Here is a 10045-nt window from a genome sequence, read left to right as displayed (position 1 = left end):
CTTCACGCCTATAGAGAGTCCTCATTGGCGTTGAGGAGGCAGACATCAAGGAAATGATGAAATGAGAAATGAAGGGGTCAAGGCTGCTGCCAGGTCCTAGCCAAGCCCTGATGCCCGGCACCCCTGAAAGCTTCGTGTTGGGAAGACAATTCCAGGGTGACCTGGATCAGCAGGTCAGTCACCCCCAGCGCTGGCCCGTGCTGGAGCCTCCTGGTTCCCAAATCCAGAGAGAGTAGAGGATTGTGTGTAACAAATTCACACAACACTTGGGTCAACCAGTTGAAATTTATACGTTTTTGCAAAAATTGGTGGAGCTTCAGCTTCAGCAACAGAAGTCCACACCCAGTTTTAGCTCTCAGCATCTTTTATTCATCCTTTTCACCAGCCGCAGATCCCTCCTAGCCAGGCCCAGTTGATAGGTCTGGTTGCTAAGCCCCCTCCAGCCCCCTTCAGTTCTCAAATTCTTAGTATTCCCCTTTCATGTATGTCATCGCCTGTCAGGGTTCAGACATTGGGTCAATGTGGCTGTACCTTTGGTTATACTTTAAAAATGCTAACTCTAGGCAAATGAGCAAGAATATAACATACAACAAGCTATGTGCTAGTCTACATTAGGGGAAACAACCTCTTGTATTCATTATCTTGTTGGGTCAAACTTAGTTACCTCTTTATGCTTCTATTTTGATCATAATAACTTGGAACCATCCCCTACAGTATGGTGGCTGTGACGATGACCACAACAACCGTCACAGCCAGGGCCAACGGGATGAGCATGCCTCTCTCTCACATTCTTCCAGGGTTTCTTCTTGGCCAGTGGCTTTGCTGTCTTGGTGAAAATAGAACCCTAAAAAAAAAAAACAATTTGAGACAGCTGCAATCTCATTCTGGTAAATTCAGGTAGTCCTCAATTTATAGCCGTTAGTTTAGTGACTGTTCGGAGTTGTAAAGGTCCTGGGAAAAGTGACTTTTCCACACTTAAGCCTGCTGCAAAATCCCCATGGTCACATGATCAACATCCAGGCACCCGGAAACTGCCACGTATTTATGACCGTTCCAGTGTCCTGGGCCAGTCCTGGTTCATGTGATCACTGCTGGCAATCTTCCCAGTTGCTCCCATTAAGCAAAATCAATAGGAAGTCACATTATTAACTGCATTAAGTGATTTCGTTAACAATCGTGGCAAACAATCGTGGCAAAAGTTCACAAAATGGAGCATAAATCACTTAACAGTTGTTTTGCTTAGCAGTGGACATTTGGGGGCCCATTGTGGCCATAATTTGAAGACTACTTAAATTGGCCTTTGGCACTAAGGTCTCTCTCTCCCTGGCCTCCATGGGAATTACTCACCGAGGCCCCACATCGTGAATGTCAGTTAGCAAAAAGAGCCAAGATGCAGGCAAGGTTGTGTTTCAGCTTCTGCTCCAGAGTGGCTGACCTGGCTTCAGTTAAGTGGCCAGTGGATGGAGCGCTGGCACAAGTTCCAGAGTGAGGAGAGAGGTTCAGCCTGGCCTCTGAATCTGAAAGCTGCCCGAAAGCTGCTCCCAGCCTCTGCCACCGCTTCTGATTTCAAGGCCTGGCAGAGAGAAAGTAGCCCAAAGTCCCCCATAAGGCTTCTAGCAGCCCCTTCCCTGGTGATAACCGGGCAGCGGACAGAACAAAGTCAAACTAGAGTCTTGGACTTTAAGAGAGCTTAAAGAGAGAAAGCTAAAGCAAGATCCATGGATGGAAAACTTAACAGGAAAAACAAGACACTTGGGAAACTGAAAAATGAAATTAGAAAAGCTCTTTCTAACATAATATCACTGAGAAAGAAAAATAAGAGACCTCTGCCTTAACCAGTATGCTTGCATAAATAACTCGCTAATAAACTGAAAGACAAAAACGATAGGACAAGAAGTCAAGAGTGGAAGATTAGTAAAAAGAGATCCAAACTAGAATTCAGGAAAAAAATCTTGACAGTGAGGACAATTAATCAATGAACAGTTTGCCTCCAGAAGTTGAGCATGCGGAAACTTGTTCTAGGTTCCTTGGGCCTGACCCCACTGAAATTCCAACTGGCAGGTAGGCCCAGCTGGCTGTCCAGCTGCCCTTGCAAGGCTCTGGACGAAGAGCTTGCTAGTCATCCTGTCTGCCCCACCCAGTCCCCACATCATCTTCCATACCTGTTTACGAAGCTCATCCAGGTCATTAAGGTTGCCCCCCCCCCCCCCCCCGTGGTCCAGCAATTTGGTGCAGTTGTCTTGCAGGATATCTTTCATCTCCTCAGCCTCCTGCTGGCATTGCTTCAGCTGGTTCCCACTCTGCAGAAGGGGGCAGGTTGGTAATACTGTGGGTGGGTCTGGGGCTCATTTCCCCAGCTTGGTACAAGAAGAAATTCCTTGCGACCCAAGGAGGAAGGTCCAGTTGCCCAGTGCCAGGGAGGCTCAGGCGAATTAGGTGGAAAGCCCCTTTGCACACCAGTGAGATGTCCCTGGGTTGTCTTCTCTGATGCCGATGAGACTCACCAGAGAGCAGCCAGGTGTGCTCAGGATGCCTGTGAGGCACTTTGGCACCCCCAGGTGAGCATTCCAGGCATGCTCCAGGATGCACCTTTCTCTGCAAAGAAAAACTGCCGGAGGGCCAGCCGTGCGCCTCTTCCTTAAGTAGAAGTCGGCTGGGTTGTGGGGAAAATAGAAGGAGGAAGGTGTGTTGGATAAGTTCACCACCTTGAGTTATTTCTAAAAATAATAAAAGTGGGATATCAATCAAGCTTCTGTTCAATTGTGATGGCAGGGCACTGAATGATTTCAAAGTCCAGTGTTTTTTCCTATTTACTAAAACCAAAACGTGCAGCTGTTGTACACCTCGTGCAGCTTCCTACCTGCCTGGGAGCTGCCAGTCGGCCTCTTAAGGGAAGAATATGAAAGGGGCAGGTCTGTCAGGCAATAACCATTGAAGACTGCTGGGGTTGTGTTGGCGCCGTCTGAATCCAGGCAGTCGGAAGGGGAAACTGAAGAGGAGGCTGCAGGAGTGAGCAAGTTCACAAAGGGAGGTGGGCAGAACCCCCACCTCTGCATTTGGAAAGGGCAGAATGGGGGGGGGGGCAGAGAGCAAAACTCATCCAAGGTGCTGGAATTCCAAGAAGCTCAGGAGACAATTATTTTTCTTGCTTTCCCTCCTCCTCTCCACACTAAATGCCCACGAAGGGAGGACTGACGGTGTCTAATGGAAGGAGCATATCAAAGTTGTGGTAGGGAATAGTCTCTCCGGGGCTGTTTGCGGCGGAGGAAGCCAAAGGCCGCCCTACCTCCCCCAGGTAGCAGCTTCTCGGAAAGGCGCTGGCTCGGCCGGGGCTTTCCGCCCTCCGAAGGCGTCGGGGAATTTCCCCAGCAGCGGCCTCGGAAGGAGGCGCTTGGGCGCCTTGGGCAGCTCTAAGCCCGGACCGAGCGGCCTGCAGGGCTCCCACCGCAAGGCCAGCCGGACCGCCCCGTCTAGGAAGGCCGCAGCTGCCGGAGCATCGCAAGCGGCAGGCCCCGAACTTCCAGAGGCGGAGGCGGCCTTTGCACCGCTCCCTGGACCGGCTGACAGCCACCCTTCCCCTGCGGCCGGACGGGCTGCCGAGGGCCCCTTGAGCAGGCGGGAAACGGACCGTGGGCAGCCGGAGCCCCGCCGCGACTGAGAAGCTCCAGGGCCGGCAACAGATTCTCCGCCCGACGGCCTCTGCCCATCCCCGGACCGCCTCTTCGGCCGGGACGCCGGACAGCCCCGTCGAGCCCGCGCCAGTCACCGGGCTTGAGCCGCCTCCGGGAAGGTGGAAGCGGAGGGACGGGGCTGCGCTCCGTCCCCGTCCCAGGAGCCCGCCAGGCTCAGAAGAAGCAGCCGTCGAGCACTTACCATGGCCGGCGCTGGGAGCTGCAGCAGAGCGGCGGCGCCTCTACCCAAGCGGCATCCTCTGGTCGCCTGGAGCGAGGGGAGGCGGGATCGCTGCTGCCCTGCAGCACTCCGCCCCCGCGCCGCCCTCCAGGGCCTTTCGCGGGCAGGAGGCGGCTCGAGGTCTCCGCTCAAATTCCCAAAGGCTCCTCAAAGCAGCCCCTTAGGGAGGGCAGCCGGCGGCAACCGGGCCTCCATTTGACCGTAGTCGCCCCCCCCCCCCCCAATTTGATGAGAACCGCTGGCCACGAAGAGTCAGCTAGATTTCCTCTGGGCTGAAATCTCCTTCTGCCTTAAACCTCCCACCAGCCCTTCAGCCCCATTCTGCTCTTTCTCAGACTCTGCTGGTGGGACCCTCCGGTGGACTGATTGTCCGACAAGTATTGGGTCAATTCTGTGGCCATCCAGGAAGATTTCTGTCCCAGTCGAGATGGCAGCCTTTCTGGTCCCCTAATTTCTTGCCCATTCTTGCTCTTCCCAATCCTCTTTCCAAATTCTACATTTGGGAAGGGGATGGATAACTGGGAGGGCAGGCAGGTAGGCTGGCAGGATGAGGAGATTTTCCTCCATGCCTCTGCCAGCCCTCTCTCCCTTCCAGCTCTGCTGCTCCCCAGCTGAGAGAGCCGGTGCCTGGGAGAGGCGGCTTCTGCTAAGAGCAGAGGGAATGAGGGCAAGGCCAGGGTCCCTTGTAGATCTTGGGCAGAGGGGAGGGGAGGGGACTTTCTACAGAGGACCTCTAGGTATTTGGGGGAGAATCAAAGTCCACTAAGGACAACTTTGAAACCAGCGATTGTTTACCATGCGCTGCCCTTCTGTAGCAAAAGTTGCCCTCGCTGGAGCTCTGGAAATAATCAAGTGATGCTTTTCTCCAGCAATGTACAGGAGGGGCCTAGAACTGGCACACCTACTCAGTGGGCCCAGGGCCCAAAGGCCTTCGAAATAAGGGGCTGCTGCACATTTCAAAGTACAAAAACCAATGCATAAAATCTGCTGTTGGGCTGGTTGATGTTCGACCTGCTTCTCAAGAAAGATACGGAGAATCTTCTTTCAAGATAGCCAAATGGAAGCTAAACTAGACATTGCAACCTTCACAAGGATACAACTCAGCTTGCAAGGATGGCAGTTCAATCAGAATAGAGCTGGAAGGGACCTTGGAGGTCTTCTAGTCCAGCCTCCTGCTCAAGCAGAAGACCCTATATCATTTCAGACAAGTGGCTGTCCCATCTCTTCTTAAATCCCCACCCCAGGGATGAAGCACCCACAACCTCCAGAGGCAAGCTGTTCCACTGGTTAATTGTCCTCACTGTCAGGAAATTTCTCCTTAATTTCAGGTTGCTATTCTCCCTGATTAGTTTCCGTCCATTGTTTCTTGTGCTGCCCTCTGGTGGTTTTGAAAACTAATAATTCTTTGAAGATGGGAACCACATCATCTCTCAATGGTTTTAAGATAACCTCTGCCACTTCCTTCAGAATTCTGGGATGTAATCCATCAGGTCCTGGTGAATTATATTCAAGATCAGATAGATGTTCTCTAACCATTTTCTTGCTTATTTTAATTTTTATTTCTAGCCTGTCTTTTACCATCAGGTGTTAGGTCTACAGTTTATTTTTGCATGAAGACTGATGCAAAGAATGAGTTAAGCAGTTCTACTTTCTCTCTGCCGCCTACTTACTTTACTTTATTGCCATTGCACGTGATACAACGAAATTAAATGCCGTCTTCAGTGTACATTGTAACTATAAAAATAAAACACAAACACACATCCTTTACTTTCTATATAATTGAAATTGAAAACCCGATATTGCACTACTACACCATCGAATTCAATATGGTTTCTGCCCTGGGATAGAAGCTGTTTACTTCCTTGCCATCGTCTGTTAAGTGGACCTCCTGTTTCCTTGACTTTTTTTTCTTGTTATTCATATGTTGAAAGAAACAATTTTTAAATTACCTTTGCCATTTGTTCAAAGTCTTTGCTCATTCTGAACCTTCATCTTTGCGGATTTCGGCTATCTGCTGATGCTCTGCCTTAGGTGTGTCCCTCTTTCCATTTTTGGTGCTTCTCCTTTTTGTCTTTCAATTTGTCAGAAACCACAAGACCATTTCAGCAGCCCTGGAGGGCAAGAACAAGGCCTAGGCACACTGCCAGGACTATCCATCCATCCTCGGTCGCAAGGAAAGTTTAAGCACAGTACAGATGGACTCCAAAGGAGCCGGCGCCCGGCAGCGTTCTGGGCTGAGGAGTGCATCTGTCTCCCTCTTGTGGCTGCTTGGTGGCCGTCTTCTGCCCCAAGGAATTCCTTCCCTTCCTTGCGTGGCGCTTCTTTCTTTCTTTAGCGCTCAGTGAGGGAAACAGTGCAAGGGGCTCTCTCAGTTCTCCTGGGTGAGTTTGTGTGTGGGTGAGTGTCTGGGTGTTACCTCCACCCACTCATGATCAACTCTGCCTGTAATTTGGCTGTTGGGGATTTAATGAGGTAACTGGCTGGGGGGCTGCTCCTTGGCCTAGGCGACCCCCCACGTCACCCCCGAAAGAAACACCTGGCCCGGAAAGTCCTTTGTTCTGGGGACACAACTGGGGCAGGGAGAGGCGCACCTGGGCTCCACCCACTCCCTGTGGTCTCCCAGATACCAAAAGCCGGAACACCCTCCCACAAGCCAGCAGCAAATACCTGACATTCCTGGGAGCCCAGTCACACCTGAGGCGGGTGGGGAGGAAAGGGCTGCCTTTGCCAGGCTGGCCTTTCCGCTCACAGAGCCAGAGAGGACTTGGATGGAGAAGCACTTCCTTTCATCTTGGGAGGGGGGGAGGGGGAGCAGGTGAGAGAGAAGGACTGAGGGAGCAGATCCAAGGTGCAGCCCCAGGTCATTCTGTTTCTCTGCTTAGGTAAGAAAAGATCTGGGAAACCATGACGGAGCCCAGGCGACCTAGCATACAGAACATGATGGTTGTTACTCAATCCCATTGTCTGCTTCATTCGGTGACCAAGGTTAGCATGTTGTCTTCACTCAATCCAGGTGAGGTGAGGGCCAGGCAATGTCATTTACACTTTTATGCACTTAAGGGTGGTCTAGACCAGGGGTCTCCAACCTCCAAACTTTGCTGGTGAGGAATTCTGGGAGTTGGAAGTCCACAAGTCTTAAACGTTGCCAAGGTTGGAGACCCCTGCTCTAGACTGAATTGTCCAGCCTTAAGGAGACTCTGGTATAGCAGGTGACTTGGGCCCTCTTGAAATGCATTAATGGAGCATCAGCGAGAAGACATTGTCCCACTTGATAGAAGAAGACGCAAAACAAGAACCAATCTAGCAGAAATCAACAAGGGATTTAGCACAGGAGGAATGGAGGGAAATGCTTTCTTCTTCTTCTGGTCCTCAGTGGGCCATTCAAAGACCAGTTGCTGGACTCTCAGCCATTTTCTTGGCCGGACTGTCTGTAGGTGGCTGGAGAAACAGGCAGGCACCCAGGGGTTGGAGTCCCTGTAGCAGTTTCTCAGCCAACCCAGCGAGGGGGCGATTCTGAGAGTTGAGGTCCACCCATCTTATAGTCACTGAAGCAGAGGAGGATCCCCTGCATGACGTTTTCAAAAATCCAAGTTTTCTCCAAGTTGAAGAACTCCCAGGTTGCAATCCCACGACATGTACATATTGCTGACCCGCCTCATTTCTGAATCCAGAGCTCGAGGCCAGGGTGGAGGGGAGTTGCACAGCAACAGAATGGCAACTTTTGGGACCCAAAACAGCTCATCCCTAAGAAGACAAAACGTCACCCTTGAGAACTGAAACAGTGACCCAAAGAAGACGGCTCTTCACTTTCGGAGCGATTAATTTGAGTTTAATTTGCTAATTAAGCAAAGCCATCATTGAAACTATATCAAGCCAGGGCTGTAATCCTATTTTAACCTGTCTCAGAATACCTATTGGCTTAGGAAGCCTATCCCCAATCAGAAAGCAGGATTTTCTGTTTTTTAAGGTCTGCTGTTGTTTGCAATAAATTTGATCTCTATGCAGAGGAAATGCATGGAGACGAGAGGCAGGGAGGCCTGGTGCCTTTCGGGCTTCTTAGCTGTATTAGTCATGGCCTTGGTGGTGTAATATGGGAATCGCACAGTACACAGAAACAAAGGACTAGGTTTTGTCAAAACTCATCAGGAGATTTTGTTGAGTGTTTCTGAATCACAGCATTTTCTGCCACTCAGTTCACCCAAAGCCCCTGAGGCACCTTTCCTTTTTCAATGATTTTGAGGGACAACAAGCCATGTTTGGTTTTGTTTATGCTGCAAATTAAACCACTTTCAATCCAAAGTGATGAGTGCACTGTTGGAAGACCTGAAAGGCAGATCCTCCTTTGCTGAACTGAGGTGGTATCAAAAAGGGTGAACGAGACACGCAACAAGGCCGATGACTGATCCATCTTTCAGATGTCCTGGATAAAAAATATCAGGCCAAATTACCAAAGTTTTCTTTGATTCAATGGGCCATTTTGGGCTTGTGGACATGCAGAGACAGAAAAATGGCAACCCAGGAGGGTGGGCCACTTTTCTGAAAGCCCCCGGTCCTTTTTCACAAGCAGACAGGGGCGGGGTGGGGGGAGGTTTTCAAAGAACCGGTTTCTAATAACTAATAACATTACCCCTTTATAGCTTGTTCTAAGTAAAAATTAATTATGTTTGATAGCAAGGTTTCTAATCCTCCTTTCCAAATCACTGTTTACAATTTATATCCCAATTCCTTTTATTAAACCAGTACATAAAAATTCATTCGCTAATTATATCAAATTTCCTCTCATCATACCAACACATGTATGTACCTTATTATCCTTATCAATTATTTATTTAACATAGCACTCTAGAAATTACTAAATTACTAATCACTAATTACTAAAATTAACTAATTTTTATTATCAACTTTCATATATCAGCCTGTATCCTTCCAGTAATAATACAGTCTTATTTCTTTTGTCATTTGTGGAATTGATCTTCTATTTATTTCCTTAATAAATTTTTTGTGGACTTCTCTCCGCAGCTTGTTGCTTGTAGCATCACTTAAGTAATCTTGATACCCTCCAACTGCTATTTTAATCAGCTTATCTTTGGTTGTCAATCTTGCTTCTGAGAAGTTCTCTCTCCTTAAATCCATCGTTTTTCCTTTTTCTTCTTCTTCCATGCCTTGAAATCAGGGGTATAGTTCCTGTCGATCTAATTCCCTTTTCCATACTCCCCTTTTCCCACTTTCAACCACGTTCACTCCACTGGGAAGGTAATCAGTTTTCTTATCTTTATAATCATTTTCCCCTTCAATTTTAGATATTATAAATAATTAAGGAAATGCTACGATGTGCTCGTGTTTTTTAATTTTGGACTATTTCATGCAAAAGGATGTTAAAACAACCACAATCAAATGAGAAGTGTGGTATGTTGATAGTAAGATATATAAAGATTTTTGATTTAAAATACATAATGTGATTTGAATTATAAGCAATGACTGTGGAAGAGGTGCATAAAAGTTATTTGTAACCAATCGACACACTTCTACAATATGATTAGTTATTAGAAATTTAGTAATCTTTAGAGTAATATGTTAAATAAATAATTTATAATGATAACAAGGTATACACATGTGTTGGTTTGAAGAGAGGAAACCTGATATAATTAGCAAATGAATTTCTATTAATAAATAACAATTATAATAATAACAATGAAATGACAAGGGATATACTTAACAATATATGTATGTGTACTGGCTCGATAAAAGTTATTGGGATACAAATAGTAAACAGCGACTTGGAAAAGAGGATTAGAAATTTTGTTATCAATCAGAATTAATTCTTAGAACATGTTATAAAGGTGTAATGTTATTGGATGATGTTAGAAATAATTAATGAAATGTCATTATGTGGTTGTGTTTTCAATTTTGGATTATTTTATGCAAAAGGACGTTAAAACAATTATAGTCAAATGAGAATTGTGGGATGTTGATAATAAGATATATAAAGATTTTTGATTTAAAATATACAATGTGATATGAATTAAAAGTAACAACTGTGGAAGAGATGCACGAAAGTTATTTGTAACCAATCAACACACTTCTACAATATGTAACAAAAGATGATTTTATTTTACTTTTTTTGTGTTGTGTT

The 10045-nt window shown here is 47.3% G+C and overlaps 1 long non-coding RNA gene across 2 annotated transcripts; it reads right to left on the bottom strand.

Annotated features, from left to right (window-relative positions):
- Positions 1-388: 388 nt before the first annotated feature.
- On the bottom strand, positions 389-2180 carry LOC309395948. Of its 2 annotated transcripts, none has more exons than XR_014176008.1 (3): positions 2163-2180; positions 665-844; positions 389-494 (listed from the first exon to the last, which is right to left on the bottom strand). It is a non-coding gene; the product is annotated as an uncharacterized lncRNA (long non-coding RNA). The 2 variants fall into 2 exon arrangements; XR_014176009.1 differs by lacking the exon at positions 2163-2180 and adding an exon at positions 1348-2136.
- Positions 2181-10045: the final 7865 nt, after the last annotated feature.

Source organism: Natrix helvetica, assembly GCF_964273705.1.
Source record: "Natrix helvetica genome assembly, chromosome: 8".
Taxonomy (NCBI): Eukaryota; Metazoa; Chordata; class Lepidosauria; order Squamata; family Natricidae; genus Natrix; species Natrix helvetica.
This window is presented reverse-complemented; position numbering and strand designations above follow the sequence as displayed.